Source organism: Chiroxiphia lanceolata, chromosome 1, assembly GCF_009829145.1.
Source record: "Chiroxiphia lanceolata isolate bChiLan1 chromosome 1, bChiLan1.pri, whole genome shotgun sequence".
Classification (NCBI taxonomy): Eukaryota; Metazoa; Chordata; class Aves; order Passeriformes; family Pipridae; genus Chiroxiphia; species Chiroxiphia lanceolata.
In genome coordinates, this window is record NC_045637.1 from 2518541 (window position 1) to 2540210 (window position 21670).

The window sequence follows — 21670 nt, forward strand, 5'->3', positions numbered from 1 at the left end:
ACGAAGCAGAGCTTTGCAAATCATGAACATCTTGAGGAACTTACTGGAAAATTGGGGCAACCCAGAGTTATTTATTGACTTGCTGTCATATTTTGTGCAGCTTTCCCATCATCCTGCTTGGCCAGACAATTTATGAAGGATGTGTGGGGAATACTGAGAGGAGCTGCCAAGCACTCGGAATATTGATGGTGGAGGGAGAAAGAGGCTTCCAAAGAGTTTCTGGAAGTGGGAAACTTTATTAAGAGCATGGATAAAAGTACACCAAACTCCATTCATTTTCTGATAAACACATCTTGATGTTAAACTTCTCTATATGAAACCTGTGTGGGAAAGTGATTTATTATTTGACTACTGGTCTGCAGCGTTTGTGGGGGGAAAAAGAAGCCCAGCAGCATATTTTGCATAAAATCTGATCAAACGATGTTTTTGTCTGCTAAACTGGAAAGGAGACAATGCTTTCACTCCCAGGGAATGTTCCACTTCGGTGCTCAGATTTTGAGTTCTGCTCAAAGATCCTTTTGATGGAATAAATCACAGTTCCAAGCAGAAAATCAAAATATTTTTTTAAATGAGTTGCTTTATCTCCCACACATTTTCTGCCTCCTGCTGTTTTTTGTTTGTCTGTCAGAGACCCAATAATTTGTGAATTAACACAAAGTCTGGAATAATTTTCAATTAATCAAGCAGGTATTTATTTTTTTTTATGTTTTTAACACAAGGATTTTAAGTTTAGTGAAAACTTTCAGTGGGAAAAAGTTTTCCTTTGGCACTGAGTGCTCTTCAGAGCTGTGACCTCCACATCAATCTGGTTGGGACATAATACTGAGACTTTCACAGCTACTACATTAGCAATTAAAAACCCCGTAACGCTCAATTAATTACCATTTAAATATGCCTTAGTGAAATTTCTTACTGTGTTAAACTGGACTAAGAGATGAAAATCTTCAATCTAAGGCAGTTCCAGCAGGTCTCTGGTCTCTCTACATAAGAACTGAATTTTAAATGTGGCCTCAGCTCTGTGTCAAATGAGCTCTTGCCAAAGAAATGTCATTTGGAGTTGCTTCTAAACGAAAATTCTCTCCTGTCCCAGCTTTAATGAAGATCCTGCCACTTCAATTAGTTTCATGGAATTAAACAGAATGGACTCAAATCCATTGCTCCTTTTTCAAACCATCCCTACAAGCAGAAAGTTGAAGAAACCACCTTTAATTGCCTTGTTGAAACTCTTGGAGCTCTTCCTTTTTAAACTCCAGGAGGAATAACCCCTTAGGGAAATAGTGGATTTTGGTATTTCTTGGTAGGTTTGTGATGTGTCCTCTGTTTCTTCTCCAGAAACAGAATCATTTTCCCGTGATTTTGGTGCCCTGGAATGTGTCTGGACTTTTCCAGGTAAGTTTAGAGCACCAGGCTTCTGTCCTGTGACACGGAAGGAAGGGACTTACTTATCATGGAATCATAGGATAGAATCATGGAATGGTTTGGGTTGGAAGGGACCTTAAAGATCATCTCATTCCAACCCCTGCCATGGGTAGGGACACCTTCCACTAGCCCAGGATGCTCCAAGCCCCACCCAACCTGGCCTTGGACACTTCCAGGGATGGGGCAGCCACAGCTTCTCTGGGCAACCTGAGCCAGGGCCTCACCACCCTCTAAATAAAGAACTTCTTCCAATATCTGATCTGGCTGGATCTGGGCACCCTGAACAACTCTAAGGGAAGGTGGTGGGGAAGTTGGGCCCAGACCAGTAAGTCCAAGGGGAGAAGTTTATTGAAAACTCTCTTAAACAGGGAGGAATTAATTTTTTACATGAATCCATCCACATACAAAGTGGATGATCATCTGGGGTCTCTTTTCAGTCAGCAGAGAGAGGTGGCTCTGTGGGACAATCGGCACTTTCCTGGGGGTGCAGTCCAAGCTGACAGCATTTGCCTGTTCCAGCTGTCAGTGCTTTCCCATCAAAGCAGTAGTTCAGTGGTTAAAACACCTCTGTTGTCCAAAGTGGAGGATTTTTAGGGTTTTAGTTATTTCCAGAAACACCTGGATTTGGCCACCCAAACCACTGACTAGAATTTGTCCATCTTGGATGGACTAAGAATTGCCACATTTCCTTGTGCCTGAGGATTTCACCACCAAGGGCTCTATTTCACCTTTGGACTGTAAACAAAATTCACCCTTGGGCTTCTTGAGGAATTTAGAGAGTTCTTGAGGAATTTAGAGCCTTCTTGAATGCACCAGTGAAAGCATTTACCTGATGTCTCCTGTTAGGCTGTTGGCATGTTGGGAATCACAGAATCATTTAGGTGGAAAAGACCTCTCAGATCATTGAGTCCAACCTGTGACTGATCACCACCTTGTCACCAAGCCCAGAGCGCTCACTGCCACATCCAGTCATTCCTTGGACACCTCCAGGGCTGGTGACTCCCCCATGCTCTGACCCTGCAATGTTCTTGCCCCAGAAAGAGCTGAAGAAACTGTTTAGGTGAGAACTTCCCACCTTGCTCCAACTTCTCCCCCAGCTCTGAGTTTCACAGACTCATCAGTAAATTTGCAGATGACACCAAGCTGGGGGGGAGTGTTGATCTCCTGGAAGGCAGGAGGGCTCTGCAGAGGGACCTGGACAGGCTGGATCCATGGGCTGATTCCAACGGGATGAGGTTCAACCAGGCCAAGTGCTGGGTCCTCCACTTTGGCCACAACAACCCCCAGCAGCTCCAGGCTGGGACAGAGTGGCTGGAGAGCAACCAGGCAGGAAGGGAGCTGGGAGTGTGGATGGACAGGAAGCTGAACAGGAGCCAGAGTGTGCCCAGGTGGGCAAGAAGGCCAATGGATCCTGGCCTGGATCAGGAAGAGTGTGGCAGCAGGAGCAAGGCAGGGATTCTGCCCCTGGACTCAGCACTGGTGAGGCCTCACCTCGAGTGCTGCGTCCAGTTCTGGGCCCCTCAGTTCAGGAAGGACATGGAGGGGCTGGAGCAGGTCCAGAGAAGGGAATGGAACTGGGGAAGGGTCTGGAGCACAATTCCTGTGAGGAGAGGCTGAGGGAGCTGTGGGGGCTCAGCCTGGAGAAGAGGAGGCTCAGGGGAGACCTTCTCACTCTCTTCGACTCCCTGACAGGAGGTTGTAGCCAGGTGGGGGTTGGGCTCTTCTCACAGGCAACTATCAGTAAGACAAGAGGGCTCGGTCTTCAGCTGTGCCAAGAGAGGTTTAGGTTGAATATTAGGAAGGAATTCTTTCCAGAGTGGGTAATCAGACATTGGAATGGGCTGCCCAGGGAGGGGGTGGATTCTCTGTCCCTGGAGGTGTTTAAGATGAGACTGGATGTAGCATCAGTGCCATGGGCTGGGAACCACGGCGGGGTTGGATGAAGGGTTGGACTTGATGATCTCAGAAGTCCTTTCCAACCCGGCTGGTTCTATGATTCTGTGATTCTATGATATTTCTTGCCCTCAAACACTGAGTAGAATTAGACAACCCCAGAGCCAACAGCATCTGCCAGGCGTGCTGGGCCGGCAGAAGGAAATATTTGTCACTCACCCACCAGGTTGCTGCAGCAAAGCAAAGCTTTTTTGCCGTGGCCTTCATCTCACACACCCACCTCCACCACGGGTGGGCCGTGTCTTCTCCCGGGGGAAGCCCGGCGGCTGCGTGGGGAGGGGTGGGTTTCTCCCAATTAGTTTGCTCGTTGTTGCCTGGGTGGTATCAGACACAAGCTGGCGTGTCCTGCGTGGCAGAGCTCTGCCAGCAACAGAGACTCCCACTGCTCCCGGAAAAAATATCAGCTACTGGCATGTCTGGCCTCAGATTTACAGATATTTGCGCTGCTCTGTGGAAAGAATCATTTTTGTTTTAGAAATATGTCTCTGCCTCTGAGGCTGTTTATCTACAGCCCCCTCTGCGTACAATACTTGGCTGGCATTTTTCAAACTCAGTCTTTTAAGTAGCAGAAGGGTGGGTTTTTTATTCCCTGTGTGTCATCCCAGCCTGTATCCTTCCATCTTCAGGAGGGAAAAGTTCTGGGATGAAACTCCAGGCCCTTTCTCAAAGGTTGATCAGATTCCACATCCCTGGAAGTGTTCAAGGCCGGGTTGGATGGGATTTGGAGTGACCTGAGCTAGTGGGAGGTGTCTCTGACCATGGCAGGGGGATTGGAATGAGACGATTTTTAAGGTCCTTTCCAATCCAAACCATTCCATGAACCTGTGGTTGTTATTTTCATGTTGCTGGAAGGCAAGTGATGGGGTAGAGTGGACTTGCACTGCCCACACCACCCAGAAGGAATGAGGAACGTTCCACAGGGTCCACAGCATCCTCCTTGGGTTTGGTGGGTCATATCTGGAGTTCCAGAAAGATCCCTTCATGAAGCTGTGGCCTGGAATCCCAAAAGGAATTGTCTGGGGTTTCACTCTTAGGCTCCACCACCCAGGGGAGATGCCAACTGCTGCTCTCCACAAGATTTATGGATAAATCTTCCAATTCTTAGTGTCTAATGGACACAACAACTCCCCACCACCACTCACTTTCTCTTACATTAGGATGGAGGAATAATTATGGGTTTTCCACATCCTGGAGAGACGTTAGGGAAAAAAACCCAACCAAAACCCTGTCTAAAAACAAGCAAGCTGTGGATTTGCAGGCAAAATTGTGCAATTAGCTGGGACCTGTTACTGAAAAGTGTGAGAACAGAGTGAAACACAGCAGATGGAGAAGACTCAGCAAACACACACTTTGCTTGTTTTCAAAACTTTTCAACAGCATATTTTTTCCTTTTTTTTCCCCTCTTTTCCCTCTGGCTGTTGCTGGATGATGAGCAGTAGTTCCATGCTTGGAAGAAATCTAAAAGCTAATAAATACAGTTTTGCAGCCAGTGTGAGTTTTAGAGGTGGTTTATCTTCCCTCAGGAGGACCTTTATTTGGTTTATAACTGAAGTTCACCCTTTAATATGGGCAGGGAAAAAAAAAAAAACAAAGGAGGGTAGATTTAGATGGGGTATTTTGGAATAAATTCTTCCCTGGGAAGGTGGTGAGGGACTGGAATGGAATTCCCAGAGAAGCTGTGGCTGCCCCATCCCTGGAAGTGTTCAGGGCCAGGTTGGACAGAGCTTGGAGCAACCTGGGCTAGTGGAAGGTGTCAGTGCCCATGGCAGGGATTGGAATTCCATGATCTTTAATGCCCTTTCCAACCCAAATCATTCTGGGATTCTATGATTAAATGAAAATACTTTACTAACAGAAATGTAGGGCTTGGTGACGAAATACTTTATAATTCAGATTGAAGGCCAAACTTTCTTTTCCCCCTCCATTTCATATATTCAAATTAAATAGAAGCCCTTTGCTGCATAACATTATATTTAGACTTGTCTTATTTAAGTGGGAACCCTCAGTTCAAGGATTTTCCATTTTTTAGGGAAGGGGTGAGGCTTTGAACTCCTTGAAAACCACCTACAAAACCACCCTTCACCACCAGTTCTGGGACATTTCAGTGGGGACAGTTCACTGTCAGAGCCACAGGGATTAAATTAGACACCAAATAATCCAGGGAGAAATGGTGAAGGACAAAGATTATTCCCAGATTTTGTTGTGCCTGTTTGCATAATCAGTCTCTGTGACTCTGGACTGTAACTAAATCCCTGGAATCTCCCCCTCAAGCTGCTCTTGGGCTGACCACTGATCCTGAAATAATTTCTGTACAGAGAAAAGCTCTGACCACCCTCCTACAAACCTCAGAGGGCTCAGATTTCCAGCATCCCCAAAAGGATCTGGCATCCCAGCATTCCCAGAGCTCCAGACTGATGGAGTCTTCTCCTCCATGGTAGGATATGGAATCCCAGCATTCCCAGTGATCCAGACTGATGGAGGCTTCTCCTCCATGTTAGCATTTGGAATCCCAGCATTCCCAGAGCTCCAGACTGATGGAGGCTTCCCCCATGCTAGGATTTGGCATCTCAGCATTCCCAGAGCTCCAGACTGATAAAGGTTTCTCCCCATGTGAGCATTTGGAATCCCAGCATTCCCAGAACTCCAGACTGAAGGAGGCTTCCACAGCATTCCCAGAGCACCAGGCTGATGGAGGCTTCTCCCCCATGCCAGGATTTGGAATCCCAGCATTCACAGAGCTCCAGATGGATGAAGGTTTCTCCCCCCTTTTAGGATATGGCATCTCAGCATTCCCAGAACTCCAGACTGAGGGAGGCTTCCACAGCATTCCCAGAGCTCCAGGCTGATGGAGGCTTCTCCCCCATGTGAGCATTTGGAATCCCAGCATTCCCAGAGCTACACACTGAGGGAGGCTTCTCCCCCATGGTAGGATTTGGAATCCCAGCATTCCCAGAGCTCCAGACTGATGGAGTCTTCTCTCCCATGTTAGCATTTGGAATCCCAGCATTCCCAGAGCTCCAGACCGATGGAGGCTTCTCCCCTATGTTAGGATTTGGAATCCCAAAATTCCCAGAGCTCCAGATGGATGGAGGCTTCTCCCTTTTGTTAGGATTTGGAATCCCAGCATTCCCAGAGCTCCAGATGGATGGAGGCTTCTCCCCCATGTTCCTCCCCTCTCAGACTCCCGTACCCTGCTGGGATAAACCCCCCTGGAAACGTCAGCTGAGCAGGAGTTGGCAGGTGGCCTCCCCTCCCTCCGGGGGGATATTTTGGGGTGTCCTGACTCACAGGCAGTGCCCGGGGGGCTGCATCACCCACCTCTCTGTGGGGGAGGGCAGGTGGGCCAGGCAGAGCCCCGGCCCCACGGGGAGGGAGATGCTTTTAGCTCTGACTCATCCCCGAGCTGCCTTCGGAGGGAGAAGCAGCAGCTTCAGGGAGTGGGAGTTGCTCTGCAATTTTCTGTTTACAGCCTTTGCTCACTGCCTTTTCCCACCTGGGGACGGTTCTGAAAGTCAGAGAGCAGGGATTTTGTGGCTCACAACATCGGAGTTTATTCCTTTCCTTTTGCACGTTGAGAGTTTGGTGTCTGTAGGAAGAACTGGGAAGTGGAAAAGGGAGAGGGGGAAGGAAAAGCTTCTCTTGGACAGGCACGGGATGTGCATAAAATACAAATCGCAGCAGCATCAGGTTTTTGTGCACAAAGGTGGGAAATGCTACTTTTCTGTGTGTGTTTTTGGTTTATTGTAACTGCAGACAGACCTGGAGATTATCCCACATGAATTCCAGGAGTGGTGTGGTAGCCACTGGGCTCCTACCTGCCAGCTCCTGTGAAATTAATGGCAGTAGGAAAAGCAGAAATCTCATCACATTTGGAAAAATTTGGGGAAGTGGATTTCGATTCCCTGATTAGAAACAGGTCAGAACAGCTGGAATTTATTTTACGTCCAAGACTCTCTTATTTTACATCCAGGGCTCCAGCCTGTCCAAAGAGTTTATTGGGACATGTCGACTTGAGAAATAGGGTGGGAAGGGGAAGAACCAGACTTGTTTGAGCCCAGATTCTGGCTGGATGTTTGATCCCAGGCCCCAATATCATTCCTGACACACAGGCCCCAGATAATCCACCATCAGTCCCTCAAACCTGTCAATCTTCCCATCAAACTCGGTGTCACTCAGCTCCATTTCCCTCTGGATGAATCAGCCATGGATAATCAATTCCATGGCTTGGGGCTGGGTAATTAGTGCCATTATCTTGTTTACTGCTTGGGGACATCTCTAGATGTCCTTGTAACACCCTGGTCAAAGGGGAGTGACCACGGGGGGATGGATCCACAAAGGATCTTCACTCTGCCAAGCTTATATTGTTTGCAGGGCTTGATCCTCTCCATGTTTTCTGGGAATGGCATGGAATTCATAGAGTTTTTTGGGTTGGAAGGAACCTTAAAGATCATCCAGTTCCTTCCTTGTGGAAGGAACACCTTCCACAGACCAGGAAAGGACAGAGGGAAGAGGGAGAGTATGGAAGTAAGGAGGGGTGGGGAGAAGGTGTTTTTAAGATTATTTTACTTCTCACTCTTTTGCTCTGATCCTGTTAGTAATAAATTTAAATAATAACCACCTCGAGTGCTGTGTCCAGCTCTGGGCCCTCAGTTCAGGAAGGACATGGAGGGGCTGGAGCAGGTGCAGAGAAGAGCAACAAGGCTGGGGAAGGGACTGGAGCACAATTCCCGTGAGGAGAGGCTGAGGGAGTTGGGGGAACTCAGTCTGGAGAGGAGGAGACTCAGGGGAGACCTCCTCACTCTCTGCAACTCCCTGCCAGGAGGGGGGAGCCGGGTGGACGTCGGTCTCTTCTCCCAGGAACCAGCAGTAGGACACGAGGGCTGAGTCTTCAGCTGTGACAGGGGAAGTTTAGGTTGGATATTAGGAAGAAATTTTTTCCAGAGAGAGTGATCAGACCTTGGAATGGGCTACCCAGGGAGGGGGTGGATTCTCCATCCCTGGAGGTGTTTAGGATGAGACCGGACGTGACATCAGTGCCATGGGCTGGGAACCACGGTGGGGTTGGATCAAGGGTTGGACTTGATCTCAGAGGTCCCTTCCAACCCGGTTGATTCCATGATTCAAAGATTCTATGATTCTATGATGCAAAGATTCTACGATTCAAAGATTCTGTGATTCTGTGATGCAAAGATTCTATGATTCTGTGATTCTGTGATTCAATGATTCTATGATTCTATGATTCCATGATTCTATGATTCTGTGATTCTGTGATTCTATGATTCCATGATTCCATGATTCTATGATTCCATACCTGGCATCTGACCAGGATGAGCCCACTCCACCTGCCTAATGCCAAGGGCAAGAGCCAGTTTATGCCACATGGGTCTCAAACTTTCGTGAGAGTAGGTTGGCTTAACCCCCTTCCTCCAGGAGAGATTTCCAGGCCTGGATCCCAAGGGAAGACCTCCCAACAGCCTGCTGTTAACTACCTGACTTCCAAGCAGATTTGAAGCTCATGTTTCTCACCCTTCCCAACATATCCTATGGAATATCTCCAGCTGGCCCTTGCAGCCTCAGATCTTGGCAGGGAATGTCTGTCTATCCAAGAAAGCTTATTATGAACTTCCAGGAGTTGCCAAATTGGCAGCTGAGGCTCAGCCATGTACAGGAATGGGATTTTGGTGGAGAAACTATGGAAAGAAGTAGTAGACACCTCATACATGAAAAGGGGGGAGTGTCCCAAGGTTAGAAAAGCACTTCCCAGTGCTGAGACAGCACTTGTGTGGAGCCTTCAGGATTGGGTCAGAGTTGTGATACCCAGGAAGATGCATAACCTTCCATCCTCCACACATTTCATTGTCATAATCCCTTTCCATCTTGCACATCCACATTTTTTTCCTTGTCAGAGATTACCTGTTTTTTATGGATGAAAAATGAAGCTGAATCCTGCACCCAGATTTAGGACTGAGTAAATCTTTGGATCCCATTGTTGAAACAACAAGATGCTGATGGAGGAGGGATTCTTAAGAGCTGCATCCAGCTCTGGAGTTCCCAGCACAGGAAGAACATGGAGCTGTTGGAGCAAGTGCAGAGGAGGCACCAAGATGATTAAAGGGATGGAGCGACTTTTCTATGAGGAAAAGCTGGGAGAATTGGGATTGTTCCAACCCAAACCATTCTGTGATTCTTGAGCAGGAAAGAAGCAGCTGAGGGAACTGATGGCCTCCAACTGCAGAAGTTTGCTTTGGAGGGAACTCAAGATGCTCCAGCCCTTTTCCCCATCTCAGTGTTTCCTCTGGAGCTTTGCAGGACCCTGGAATAAACTTAGGGAAACCTTGTGGTGGTTCTGCTTTCCTTCTGAGCTGAGGGAAGCCAAGTACAGCCACAGGGTGTCACACCTTGGTGATGCCCATTGCCTACATCCCCAGATCCCTCCTTACCCTGCATCCAGCATGGAATTTTAGAGTGCTTTGAATGAGGAACCTTTTCCATGTGCCCTCTGAAATTCTCTGCACAGGGGCTATTCATGAACCAAACAACACACACCTTGTTCTTTCCAGTTTGGGGGATTGGGGTTGAAAGTCAAGTTGTTAAACAACAACATTTAGATTTGGGAATTGTTTCTTTTTTATTTTTTGTGTTCCCAAACCCTTTACATTTAAACACAGATTCACTCCCCAATCATTCTCAGCTGCCTTTCTTTTTAAAACACTGGAAGACAGAGAAAATTATGTGTGACTGGGTGAATACTGGGGAACATAACTCTTATTTATTTAAGAAAAAGAGATGAATTCCATATACAATTATATGGAAGATGGCAAGATTGCTGTGTTCTGGGACAACAAAGTGCCAGCATTTGGAAAGGAGATGGATTATTGGAGGTAATTTATGTAGTTAAGTGCAGTTAAACTATTGCACATCGTGGTACAATATATGACATAATAGACCAAGAGAACTGAGAAGTTTTCCAGTCTGTTTTCCATTCCAGCTTCCCAGCTGATGCTCCACCAGAGAAACCTGTGGAGGTCTGTTGTTTCTGGGGAGAGGCTGTTCCTGGAACAGTTTGACCAGAGAAGTTGTGGATTCCCCATCCCTGGAAGTGTCCAAGGCTGAGTCGAACAGGGCATGGAGCAACCTGGGATAGTTCCAGCCCATGGGCTGGAAAGAGATGATCTTGAAGATCCCTTCCAACTCAAACTTTTCAATGATTCCATGATATGGTCTCTTGTATCTGCAACAAAATTTGGCTATTTAACCCTGTTCTTTTAAAAAATTCCACTCTGCTTTTCCTTAGCTGGGTCTTCATGTGGAGAAGGGGTTGTTTCAAAGGGAAAGGTTTGCTGTGACAACTCGTTTGGAAGGGGATCTCCTACCCTTAAAACAGAAATCTGTCATGTTCTAAATGGTAAAATTAAACAAATATATTTTCACAAACCAGTTTGGTATTTGCTGTATTTTTCCCACAAGAGCTGAGCAGTGGCTCAGCAAAACTACTAAAAAAGCCCCCAAAAGCCACTGGTTCCCCTGTGTCTCAGTTCCCTCATCAATAAAAGGACTCTGTTGTAGCAGGTAAGAGATCTCAAGGATTTGAGGCTGGAATGTGCTCAGATCTGAGAAACACTGTCAGCCCTCAGGCTGAGTCCTACAGATGAACTTTCTTGGTTGCTGGAACTCTTGGGATGAGGGATATGAAAAGACAAGTCACTTTAAGCAACCTGGTCTAGTGGACGGTGTCCTTGCCCATGGAACAAGATGATCTTTCAGGTCCTTTCCAACTCAAACCATTCTGTGATTCTATGAAGATCTGCCTGGAGGGGAAACCAGTTGGAACAGCAAAAGTCTGAAAGGTTTTGTGCAAAGTTCAGCCCCTGCAGGGCTGAAGTAGCTCAGCCAGGAGAGCGTTAGATTGAAGATCTAAAGGTCTAGTGGAAGGTGTCTCTGCCCGTGGTAGGGGGTTGGAATGAGATGATCCTTAAGATCCTTTCCAACACAAACCATTCCGTGGTTTAAGCATCCAGAGACAGATGTGAACAGACAGAACAGGACATGTCCCTTCCAACTCCTTCAATATGGCACAAAGGGGATGAACCTCAGCCACACTCCTGTCATCTCCCATGGAACATCTCCCTGGGCCTTTTCCACAGGCAGGGAACTGCACTAGAAGGACCATCAGCCTGATCTAAATGGACACATTTGATTTCCCTGAGTGCCTGGTGCTGTTTGAGAAGACTCTTCTCAGTGGTCCCCAGGGACAGAACAAGAGCCAAGTGTCCCCTGAGCCAGTTGGAGCTGCAAAAGGCTGAAAGCTCTTCCTGTTCCAGTGGGGTTTGTGCCAATAGCAGCCCCAGCAAGGCTGAAGTAGCTCAGCTGGGAGAGCGTTAGACTGAAGATCTAAAGGTCCCTGGTTCAATCCCGGGCTTCAGTAGGGTTTTCCTGCCCTTTTGGGTGCCCAGGGCTGGGATTCCAGTACAACAGAGACATGGACAGGCAGGAGAGAGGCCAACAAAGGGTCGGGAGGAGGATGAAGGGGCTGGAGCATCTCTCCAATGAGGAGGGAATGAGAAAGCTGGGACTGGTTGCCCTGAGAGGTGAAGTCCCCATTCTTTGTCATATTTGAAAGCCACCTGAATGTGATCCTGGACAACTGGCTGGAGGTGTTCCTGCCTGAGCAGGGCTTTGATCTCCATGAGATCCCTTCTGACCTCAACCAGTCTGAGTCTGTGAAACAGGGACATGGTTTTTAATTCAAAGGCATCAGCAAAAATAGTGATAGAAAAGGATTTTTTCTGTAGTTCCTTCAACTGTTTTTTCCCAGTCCTGCATCCTGGACTGCCCTCTAAAGTGGTGGTGATGTTGAGTCACTGATGTGGGGGATTGTCTACTCTGTAACAAGTCCAGGGGAGGCCACAAAGGTTATTAGAGATGGAACTCCTCACCTATGAGGAAAGGCTGAGAGAGGGATTTGTTCAGCCCAGAAAAAAGAAGGCTGCAAGGAGACCTGAGAGCCCCTTCTAGTGCCTAAAGGGGCTCCAGGAGAGCTGGAGAGGGACTTTGGACAAGGACATGGAGTAACAGGATGAAGAAGAATGGTTTTAAATGGAGAGAGGGATGTTAGATGGGATATTGGGAAGGAATTCTTCCCTGGGAGGGTTGTGAGGCCCTGGTACAGGTTTCCCAGAGAAGCTGTGGCTGCCCCATCCCTGGAAATGTCCAGGGCCAGGTTGGACTGGGTTTGGAGCAACCTGGGCTAGTGGAAGGTGTCCCTGCTCATGGCAGGGGTTGGAATGAGATGATGTTTAATGTCCCTCCCAGTCCAAACCATTCCACAGTTTATGACCCTCTGAGCTCTGAGGACAACCACTGGTGCCCCCCCACCTCTGCCAGGCAATGTTGGGGGCTTGGAGCAGCACCAGCTACAGCTGCAGAGTCCTCAGCAGCAGCAGAGCTCGGCTCCTTGCTGGAATTAATGATTCCATCCTGCTTAATCGAAGGTTTCTCCCCTTTGCCCTAAATGTCGATCCCTTCTTCAACCCACAGGAGTTTTGTGAGGTTCCTTCTTGCCTCTACTGGTGGTGTTTTGACTCAGTGAGTCACCGAAAGAGGGAATAAATCCTCCCCTACCTTCACTTGTGCCCTGTCCCCAAGAACAGCAGAAACAAAACTTTGACACCACATTACATAATTTTCTTCTTGCGAGCCCTTACAAACACCTTCATCCCAGGAAAAAATGACAGAATCTTGGAAATACCTCTTCAAAGAAATGGAAATAAAGAAAGCCTGACTGAGACAGCTTAAAATTTCGGATTTATTGATGGTGGAGCTGAGATGAGACCTGAGAATGATCCAGACCCTGCTCTAACCCCTGTAACACACTCCTGAAAAATAAAGGGAACAGGGATATGATGGTGAGTGACTGTCAGGGAAAAACAGGTGGAGGTGTTGGGAAGACAACACAGTCAGGGAACATATTAATCCCTTGAGACCAGCTCATTCCTGCCCACTCTCATGATTATTTATGATTTGGAGGGGCTGCAGGGAGTTACCATTTGGGAACTTTTGAGATATTATCCCTTTTTTTTGCAGAGCCACAGTGTGATTCCAGAGGGATCTGAGCTGCAGCAGCGTGAGGAGGTTGTAATGCAGAACCCGTATCACCCCTCATTTCCAAAACCTGTAACTAAGGATAAACCCCACAGATTCCTGGTCTCTCCCATGGCACTCCTTCATTCCCTGTTGTTTTCTGCCTGGCTCTTCATAATCCAAAAATCTGGGATAATTTCCTCTCCACACCCAGCGTCAAGAAGGACAAAACCCCTTTGGCAGCTTCAGGGCATTGCTGAGAATGGATTTAAAAGCAGGAAATTCCCAGGGCGATCCCGTGCGTGTGGCTCGGATGCTGGGGAAAAAGGGACTGGATTGACGGAGGAATGGTCGTAAAGCAGCAGAAAAGAGGGACTTACGTCAGAGATCCTGATTTCCATCTCGACGTCACCTAGCAACACTCCAGATAAGGGCTTTCACTTCCGAGGAACTCGTTCCCTGGGAATTTTCCCATTAGGTGGCACCACTGGCCTTGAGAAGCCTTTGATGTGCTTTGTCTCCTTCGAGCCACGTTGACCTAAATCCCAATTCGGAGACCCCCGTCCCCAAAAAGCTCAGGAAGAGTTGGATGAGATTCGTGCGGACCTCAAAGTGACCTGGGCTGTTGGTTATGATTTGATTTGGAGAAGAGTTTTTGATAGGACCCAGCCCATCTTTGCACTGGATTCTGGAAAATCCCATGGGAACACAGAACCTGGCTCCTCTGGGCATGAACTTCACCAGAGTTTGAGCTGAACTCAGGAGTGGAAATAACTTTTCTTGTTGGTACTGATTGGGTAATTTAATTCCTGGCTGCAGGGAGGGAGTTGTAACTCCCAACAAAGCTGATCTTGATGGATTTATGGTTTGCTGCTGGAAAGGGGATGCCTGGGTTCCCAGGAGAACATGTTGACAACGCCCCAGGTGTCACACAGAGACCTCCAGAGTCGACTTCTGAAGTTTTTGGTTTGGATTTTGAAGGCAGATTCAATTTTGGAACTCAGCATCTGATTTCTGTGGGCTCTGTCTGGTGACTGAGCAACCTGGACTAGTGGAAGGTACCTCTGTCTACGGCAGAGGGTTGGAATTAAATAATCCTGAAGGTCCCTACCGACCCAAACCATTCTGTGTTTAGGTCAGGTTTAGAGATTTACTTTTTTACCTTCCAAGAAATCAAGGGAGACGAATCCTACCCCAGGAACCTATTCCAAACTCCTGGGTTTGCAGTAAAAAAATGTCCTACTGGGTCTCCTCCTGTGTTCTTTGCTACCTGTCAAGCCGCTGTCCCCATCTGGCCTTCCAGGAATTTGTTGGTCGCCGATGCTGCTGAACTAAATAGCTCCGAGCTCTTAAGAGAAGAACAGAACAACACCATTTCACAGAATCAGAGGCATTGATATTTCAAAATAGACACTGGATTATTTTGATTTGCCTTCAAAGACAAGAGTTTTTGAAGAAAAGCTGCACTCCAGACTTTAATAACCCTTCAAAGCAGAGCTTTACATACAAGGGAACACTTGTGATGGGCCACACAATAATCATCAGCTGATAAATCATCTGGCTCTGCAACCCTTTCTCTCACTTCCTTCAGCATCCGAATGTGGGAAAATAGACCAGGAAGAGTTTTCAGTCCCTGCAGGCTGAGCCAAGCTGGACTTGTAGGATCTGTAGTCACTGAATTGCTCCTTCTCTAAATAAATATAAGCAGAGCTGCTGTGAACATCCAACCTCATTTTGGGAATGATTTTGCAGGGGGCAGATTGCAGGATTTCTTGAAAATATTTACTGCGGTCAATTCCTAACTACCTTCTCTTTATGGATCTTGAGATCCAGGTGGACATGAGAGAGACATTCAATAGGATAAAGAACAAGGATTGCTCATTCCCACTTCAGAGTTGAGACCCAGTCAGCCTTCAGGCTCCAGCCCTGTCAGCAATATTGGAGATTCCTCTCATTTCAGCATCTCCACCAGACTCAAAACAGAGGAATCTGGATTTGGGTTGTGTTGTCTCTTGGCCAAGGTCTTTAGTGGACATTAAAGATCATCTCTTTCCAACCCCTCTGCCATGGGCAGGGACACTTTCCACTAGCCCAGGTTGCTCCAAGCCCCGTCCAACCTGGCCTTGGACACTTCCAGGGATGGGGCAGCCACAGCTTCTCAACATCTTGAGTCACTGGTGTGGGGGGTTGTCTACTCTGGAGCAAGTCCAGGGGAGGCCACAAAGATTATTAGAGAGGTGGAATTGCTCTCCTGTGAGGAAAGGCTGAGAGAGATGGATTTGTTCAGCCCAGAGAAGAGAAGGCTCCAAGGAGACTTTGGAGCATCTTTCTCTTGGCACCACTGAGCTTTCAGGAGCTGGATCTCTCATATGTAGGAGACAATTTATAAGCTTAAATGGGAGAGTATCATTGCTCAGCTGGCCAAAAATGTCCCCATCTGAGAAGCACAAAGATGCTGTGACCCTCAGCCATAAGTGTGACCAGTTCCTCAGTGACCAGGAGTGGGATCCCCACTGGGATCCAGGCATGGAAGTGTTTTTGCAGGAAGAAAACCCACTTAGGATATGATTCTGTTGTCTGGATATCCCATAGCCTAGTTTGGGAGCCCTAAATATCAAGGAACTGTTATCTAATAAATCCCTGGGAGGAAATATCTGCTGCTGTCGAGCTGAACATTCAAGCCCAGATTAAATATATTTTTGACACCTCTCTCTACCAGATTTTCTAACAGACATGGAAAACTCACCGTGCATTTCACAGAAGTATTTTGGGAAGACGTGAATTTGGAGCTGGGGAAAGATGGGAGATCGCCCTGGGAGCGAATTATTTGCAGGATAAGTTGGTGGGTTGGGCAAACCTGTCCCATCTCGCTGCATGAATCTGCTTGGCTCCCATTCCCTGGGTGGAGAGAGACAGATTGGTGTGCAGAGATTAGCCAGGCTCCATGGAGAACTCCAGATCCTTCCGTGGGCTCTGTGAAAAGATGTTAGGAAAGTCTGTTCAGTGCTAATGCTCATGATGGCTCTCAGCTCAAGGCTGCTGTTTAAATCCAGATTTTAGCTGTGTTTTCTCATAAAAACCCAGAATGATTTGAACTAGAAAGGACTTTAAAGATCATCTCATCCCACTCACCTGCCACTGGACCAGGTTGTTCCAAGCCCTGTCCAACCTGGCCTTGCACACTTCCAGGGATGGGGAAGCCACAGATTCTCTGGAAAGCCTGTTCCTGTTCTCTGAGTAAAGAATTTCTTCCCAGTGTTATGGACCTTGGCCTTCAGGAACAGCAGTGAGGCCCAATTTATTATTTCTTATATCTATTATTTCTTATCAGAACATGCTACAGTGAAGTGGTTTGGGTATTTTAGACCTGTCCAATGTGTATTTTTGGATATGTCAGACCAGCCTGAAACCCTGAACAGCACAAAAAAGAGAGATGGTCTGAGGGATGAGACAAGACAACGTCCTCAGCACCAACCCAGAGAGAGGAGTCTGTGTTTGATTGTCCCTTTTACTCTCTTTCCAGTTATCTCTTGAGCCTTCCCTACAGTGAATTTGTCTTTCACTTCATCCTACACCACCTTTGTCACTTCACATTCAGCTTCCCTTTCTGTAGCTTTGTAGCTGCAGAGACTTAACTCCATCTCCTTGTTTTCCTTGCAATGATTTGTGAGCTTCTCTAATATCAAAGTGTTTCCTGGCTCCATCTTCCAGATTCACATTATTAAAATCATGCATGGAAGTCACAGACTCCTACAGGGAGTCTGGGCTGGCATCTTGGCCCAGTGCTTTTGATCCCACTCTGCCTGTATCTTATTCTCTGAAACAACTTCTTTGTTTCCCAAGCTGAAGTCAACTAAAGGCTGCCCAAAAAGGCTGAAAGATCATCATATTTCAACAGATTTTGTGCCAATGGCAGCCCCAGCAGGGCTGAAGTAGCTCAGCTGGGAGAGCGTTAGACTGAAGATCTAAAGGTCCCTGGTTCAATCCCGGGCTTCAGCAGGGTTTTCCTGCCCTTTTGGGTGCCCAGGGCCAGGATTCCAGTACAACAGAGACATGGACAGGCAGGAGAGAGTCCAGTAAAGGGCCAGGAAGGTGATCACAGAATGGGAAAAGTTGGAAGGGACCACAGCGGATCGTCTGGTCCAAACTCAGGGTCATCCCAGAGCACAGGGCACAGAATGATATCCAGATGGGTCTGGAATATCCTCAGTGAGGGAGACTCCACACCCTCTCTGGGAAACCTATTCCAATGTTCAGTCACTGCCCAGCAAAGAAGTTCTTCCTCATGTTCAGGTGGAACTTCCTGGCATCAGTTCCTGCCCATTCTTCTTGTGCCATTGCTGGGCCCCCCCTGAGCAGAGCCTGGTCCATCCTCTGCCCCCTCCCTGCAGATAGATGTAGATAAGGTTCCCTCTCAGTGTCTCTTCTCAAAGCTGAACTGGCCCAGCTCAAGGGGATGAAGGGACTGGAGCATCTCTTTTACGAGGAGAGGACGAGAGACCTGGGGCTGGCTCTCCTGAGAGGTTATGGAATCTCCATTCTGAGAAATTTTAAGAAGCCACCTGGATATATCCTGGGCAACTGGCCCTCAGTGGTCTTGCTAGAGCAGGAGGTTGCACTAGAAAATGTCCAGAAATCCCTTCCAGCTATTCTATGTGGAGAGGACAAGGACAAAAGTTTACGTCTAGAGAAGGGAAAAACCAAACTAATGAAATCCTCATATTTTTCCATCAGCAGTGTCCACCCGGTCAACCAGCCCAACCACCCTGGCTGAGCAACCAGCCAACAAAGAGCTGTGATAAAGATCAGGGTGTGGGAAAAACAGACCTACACATAAATAAGCGGGTTTAAACACTCGTCTCCTTGAAACATTTATCAAGGTGAAGTTTTTCCTCTTTTTCCTTGATTTTTTTTTTCTTATTATTTTTAGCCAAACTAAGATCCCCAAAATTAACTCCTCACCCTCTCTGAGATGCTGGTGTCTGTCATCTGCTGCGGGATCTGCAGCGCGACGTCACGAACAGGGCCCCCAAATAAACTTCCGCTCTCATTTAAGGCACCATCTGTGTCCCATTTCTGCAGAGCCTGGCAGAGATCTCTTCCCTTCTATGGAATGTTCCTTCTCCTCGCTGAGTTCCAGACTCCTTCGGAGGTGGGGAAGGCGGTGGGTGGGAGTGGTGCCAGCTCGGTGCCAACGGAGCTCGGAGCTCGCTGTGACAGAGCCCTCGGGTTATCAGGAGGCTTTCGGTGCTCAACCACGGTCAGGAGGCCCTGGAACAGGCTCGAGGGTGATGCCTTAAACTCTGTGTCACATCCAATTTTAGTTTAGCTCTTTCAGTGTGGCACTTTTAGCACCTCTGTACGAGATTTCCAAAAATGTTTAACGTTCCTTGCCGAGAATTCCAACGGACCGAGATTTGAGCAAGGTGAAAAACAGCTTATCTGGAGAAAATGTACTCAGAATAAGACATAACAGGATCACACCATTTGATATAACCAAGTCAAAACTGCTCAGGAGCCTTGAGGCTGTTGCAAGCAGGACAGAGATGATGATGAGGAGGAGGACAGGGATAAAGGGGTGGTTGTTTTGCCATCACTGACTCAAATTTGGGAGGTGTGTCTGAGGGTGGGACAATGGGACAGACAGTTTTGGGGCTGGGTGTAACCAATGAGGTAATGCCTAGATATTGTAATTAGATGGTATTATAAAAATTGTAAAGGCCTGTACTGTGGGTGTGTGCAATACAGTTTGTGCACCAAAGGCACCACAGTTAAAGTGCTGCTTTCTACCTTTCTGTACTTAAAACTGTCCAGAGAATTATTTCTCTGATTTTAGGCAACAAGGGGCAACCCACAGATGAGGCAGAGCCAACACCGGGCCATGTCTGGCTGTGAGAAAGAGAAGCTTCACTGTGGTTTGTTAATTAGGACAAGAGTAATGATGGGAGGAAGAGCCAAGCTCGGTATGTCATGGAGAGAAAGGTCCAAGTCATTGGGACACACCATTGTTTGGGGCACAGAATCACAATCAATTAGGTTGGAAAAGACCCCTGAGATCATTGAGTCCAACCCGTGCCCCAACCCCACCTTGGCACCCAGCCCATGGCACTGAGTGCCACATCCAGGCTCTGCTTCAACATCTCCAAGGATGATGACTCTACCATCTCCCCGAGCAGCCCATTCCAATGTCTAATCCCCCTTTCTGTGAAGAAATTCCTCCTAATGTCCAATCTAAACCTCCTCTGGTGCAGCTTGAGGCTGTATCCTCTCATCCTGTTACTTGTTGAACCCCCCCTGGCTCCCTCCTCCTGTCAGAAAGTCGTGGAGAGTGAGAAGGTACCCCCTGAGCCTCCTCTTCTCCAGACTGAGCCACCCCAGCTCCCTCAGCCTCTCCTCATAGGATTTGTTCTCCCGACCCTTCTCCCGCGCCGTTGCCTTTCCCTGGTCCTTTTACCAGGATGAAGTTCACAGCCTTATCTTCCTATTATGCAAATAAATTCAGCTTTATTGCCTAATTCAGACAGTGAAACCCAGAACAAATCAGGAAGAGCCTTAGTTTAGGCTCTGCACCAAACCAGCTGAATGAACTGTGCAAACTGTAACCCTGGGCCTCAGTTTCCCTTTGGTGTAGCAATTCCCTTCCCTTCCCAAACCTTCCCTTCCCTTCCCAAACCTTCCCTTCCCTTCCCAAACCTTCCCTTCCCAAACCTTCCCAAACCTTCCCAAACCTTCCTTTCCCAAACCTTCCCTTCTCAAACCTTCTCTTCCCAAACCTTCCCAAACCTTCCCTTCCCAAACCTTCCCAAACCTTCCGAAACCTTCCCTTCCCTTTCCATGGAAGCACTCAATGTTCTCTGTGTTCTCAGCTTGTTTGTGTGTGTTCCCCCAGCACGTGTCCCCAGGGATGGTGCTGCATTACTCACACACCTCTCGAATCCTCTGTTTCTCTAATTCCTTTTATTTGCAGGAGTTGGGAACAGTCATGCTCTCCAGGAAAACACAGCCCTCACAAAGCTGGAATCAGCGTCACTCAGCTGTTCCTAAGAAACTCCTGTGACTTGCAGGTGAATTCACCACAGACTGGATCGGAAATGGGAGGTGGGAGTGGTAAGAAAGAAGGGGACAGATCATCCCAGAACACCGGGAGATGAGGTAAATAATTAGGAAACAGTGTAAGAAAGAGGATGATGGACTGGAGATGAGGTAAGAGACCCAGAATCTGGGTCACCGTTGGTACAGAACATTTTAAATGGCCAAGGAAGACTTTGGGATTCAGGGGATCTGTTTCTGGTTGTGGAAACTTGCTCGTTTTGGCAAGAGCAGCGGCCACCACATCAAAGCAGGGACAAGAGAGAGGTGCCTCCAAATCCACTTCCCACAAGTTGAATTGATTTAAGGTCCTCTTTGCTCTTTTCCTGTATCCACACAGAGCCCCACATTCCCTCAAATCTCGGTTGTTTGGGTGCTCCAGGAGGCTCTGTGTGTGCTTGTGGAAAGTTTCATTATCAGGAACTTTAAACCACTATTAAATCATTATATCTTAAATCAGGACCAGGGCAGTGATCAGCAACTGAAATCCATCTGAAATCCAACTCAAATGCAAATTCTGGGGGCTGTTTTAGGCCTTTCACGACAAGAAAGACATTGAGGGGCTTGAGGGTGTCCAGGGAAGGGAACGGAGCTGGGAAGGGTCTGGAGCACCAGGAGCAGCTGAGGGAGCTGGAGGGGCTCAGCCTGGAGAAAAGGAGGCTCAGGGGAGACTCTCTCCAACTCCCTACAGGAGAGTGGAACCAGGTTGGACTCGATCTCTGCTCCCAAGTACCAAGGAATAGGATGAGAGGAAACGGCCTCAAGTCACACCAGGGGAGGCTCAGGTTGGATATTAAGAACAATTTCCTCACTGAAAGGATTTCTCAGCCCTGGCCCAGCTTCCCAGGGCAGTGGGGGAGTCCCCATCCCTGGAGGGATTTAAAAGCCATGTGGATGTGGCACTTGGGGACATGGTTTAGTGGTGGACTGAGGTATTTTTACATTAATGTTTGTATTTGCTGATCTTAAAGGTCTTCTCCAACCTAAACAACTCTATGATTTAAACTATAAACTTCCATGAAAAGCTGTGGCAGAGAGGGGAAAATGTAACTAATTTAATTTTCCAGCCCTTCCCTGTTGTTTTCCTGTCCCCCTCAACAATAAAATCAGCTGGCAAAGGTGGCTGGAC

General features: G+C 47.6%; 1 long non-coding RNA gene and 2 other non-coding genes across 4 annotated transcripts in view; 2 read left to right on the plus strand and 1 right to left on the minus strand.

Annotated features, from left to right (window-relative positions):
* LOC116794446 overlaps positions 1–18573 on the minus strand; it is a 33101-nt gene extending 14528 nt beyond the window's left edge. Inside the window, exons 1-3 of one of the 2 annotated variants that reach the window (XR_004359802.1) lie at positions 18415–18573; positions 16199–16425; positions 14943–15140 (exon numbers count right to left, since the gene is read on the minus strand). This is a non-coding gene — a long non-coding RNA (uncharacterized LOC116794446). Of the gene's footprint in view, positions 1–14942; positions 15141–16198; positions 16426–18414 lie in introns of those variants that run through there. The other variant, XR_004359801.1, reaches the window with a different exon arrangement.
* TRNAF-GAA lies at positions 11725–11797 on the plus strand. The gene has a single exon. It is a non-coding gene; the product is annotated as a tRNA-Phe (tRNA).
* On the plus strand, positions 17379–17451 carry TRNAF-GAA. Its single transcript has one exon. It is a non-coding gene; the product is annotated as a tRNA-Phe (tRNA).
* Positions 18574–21670: the final 3097 nt, after the last annotated feature.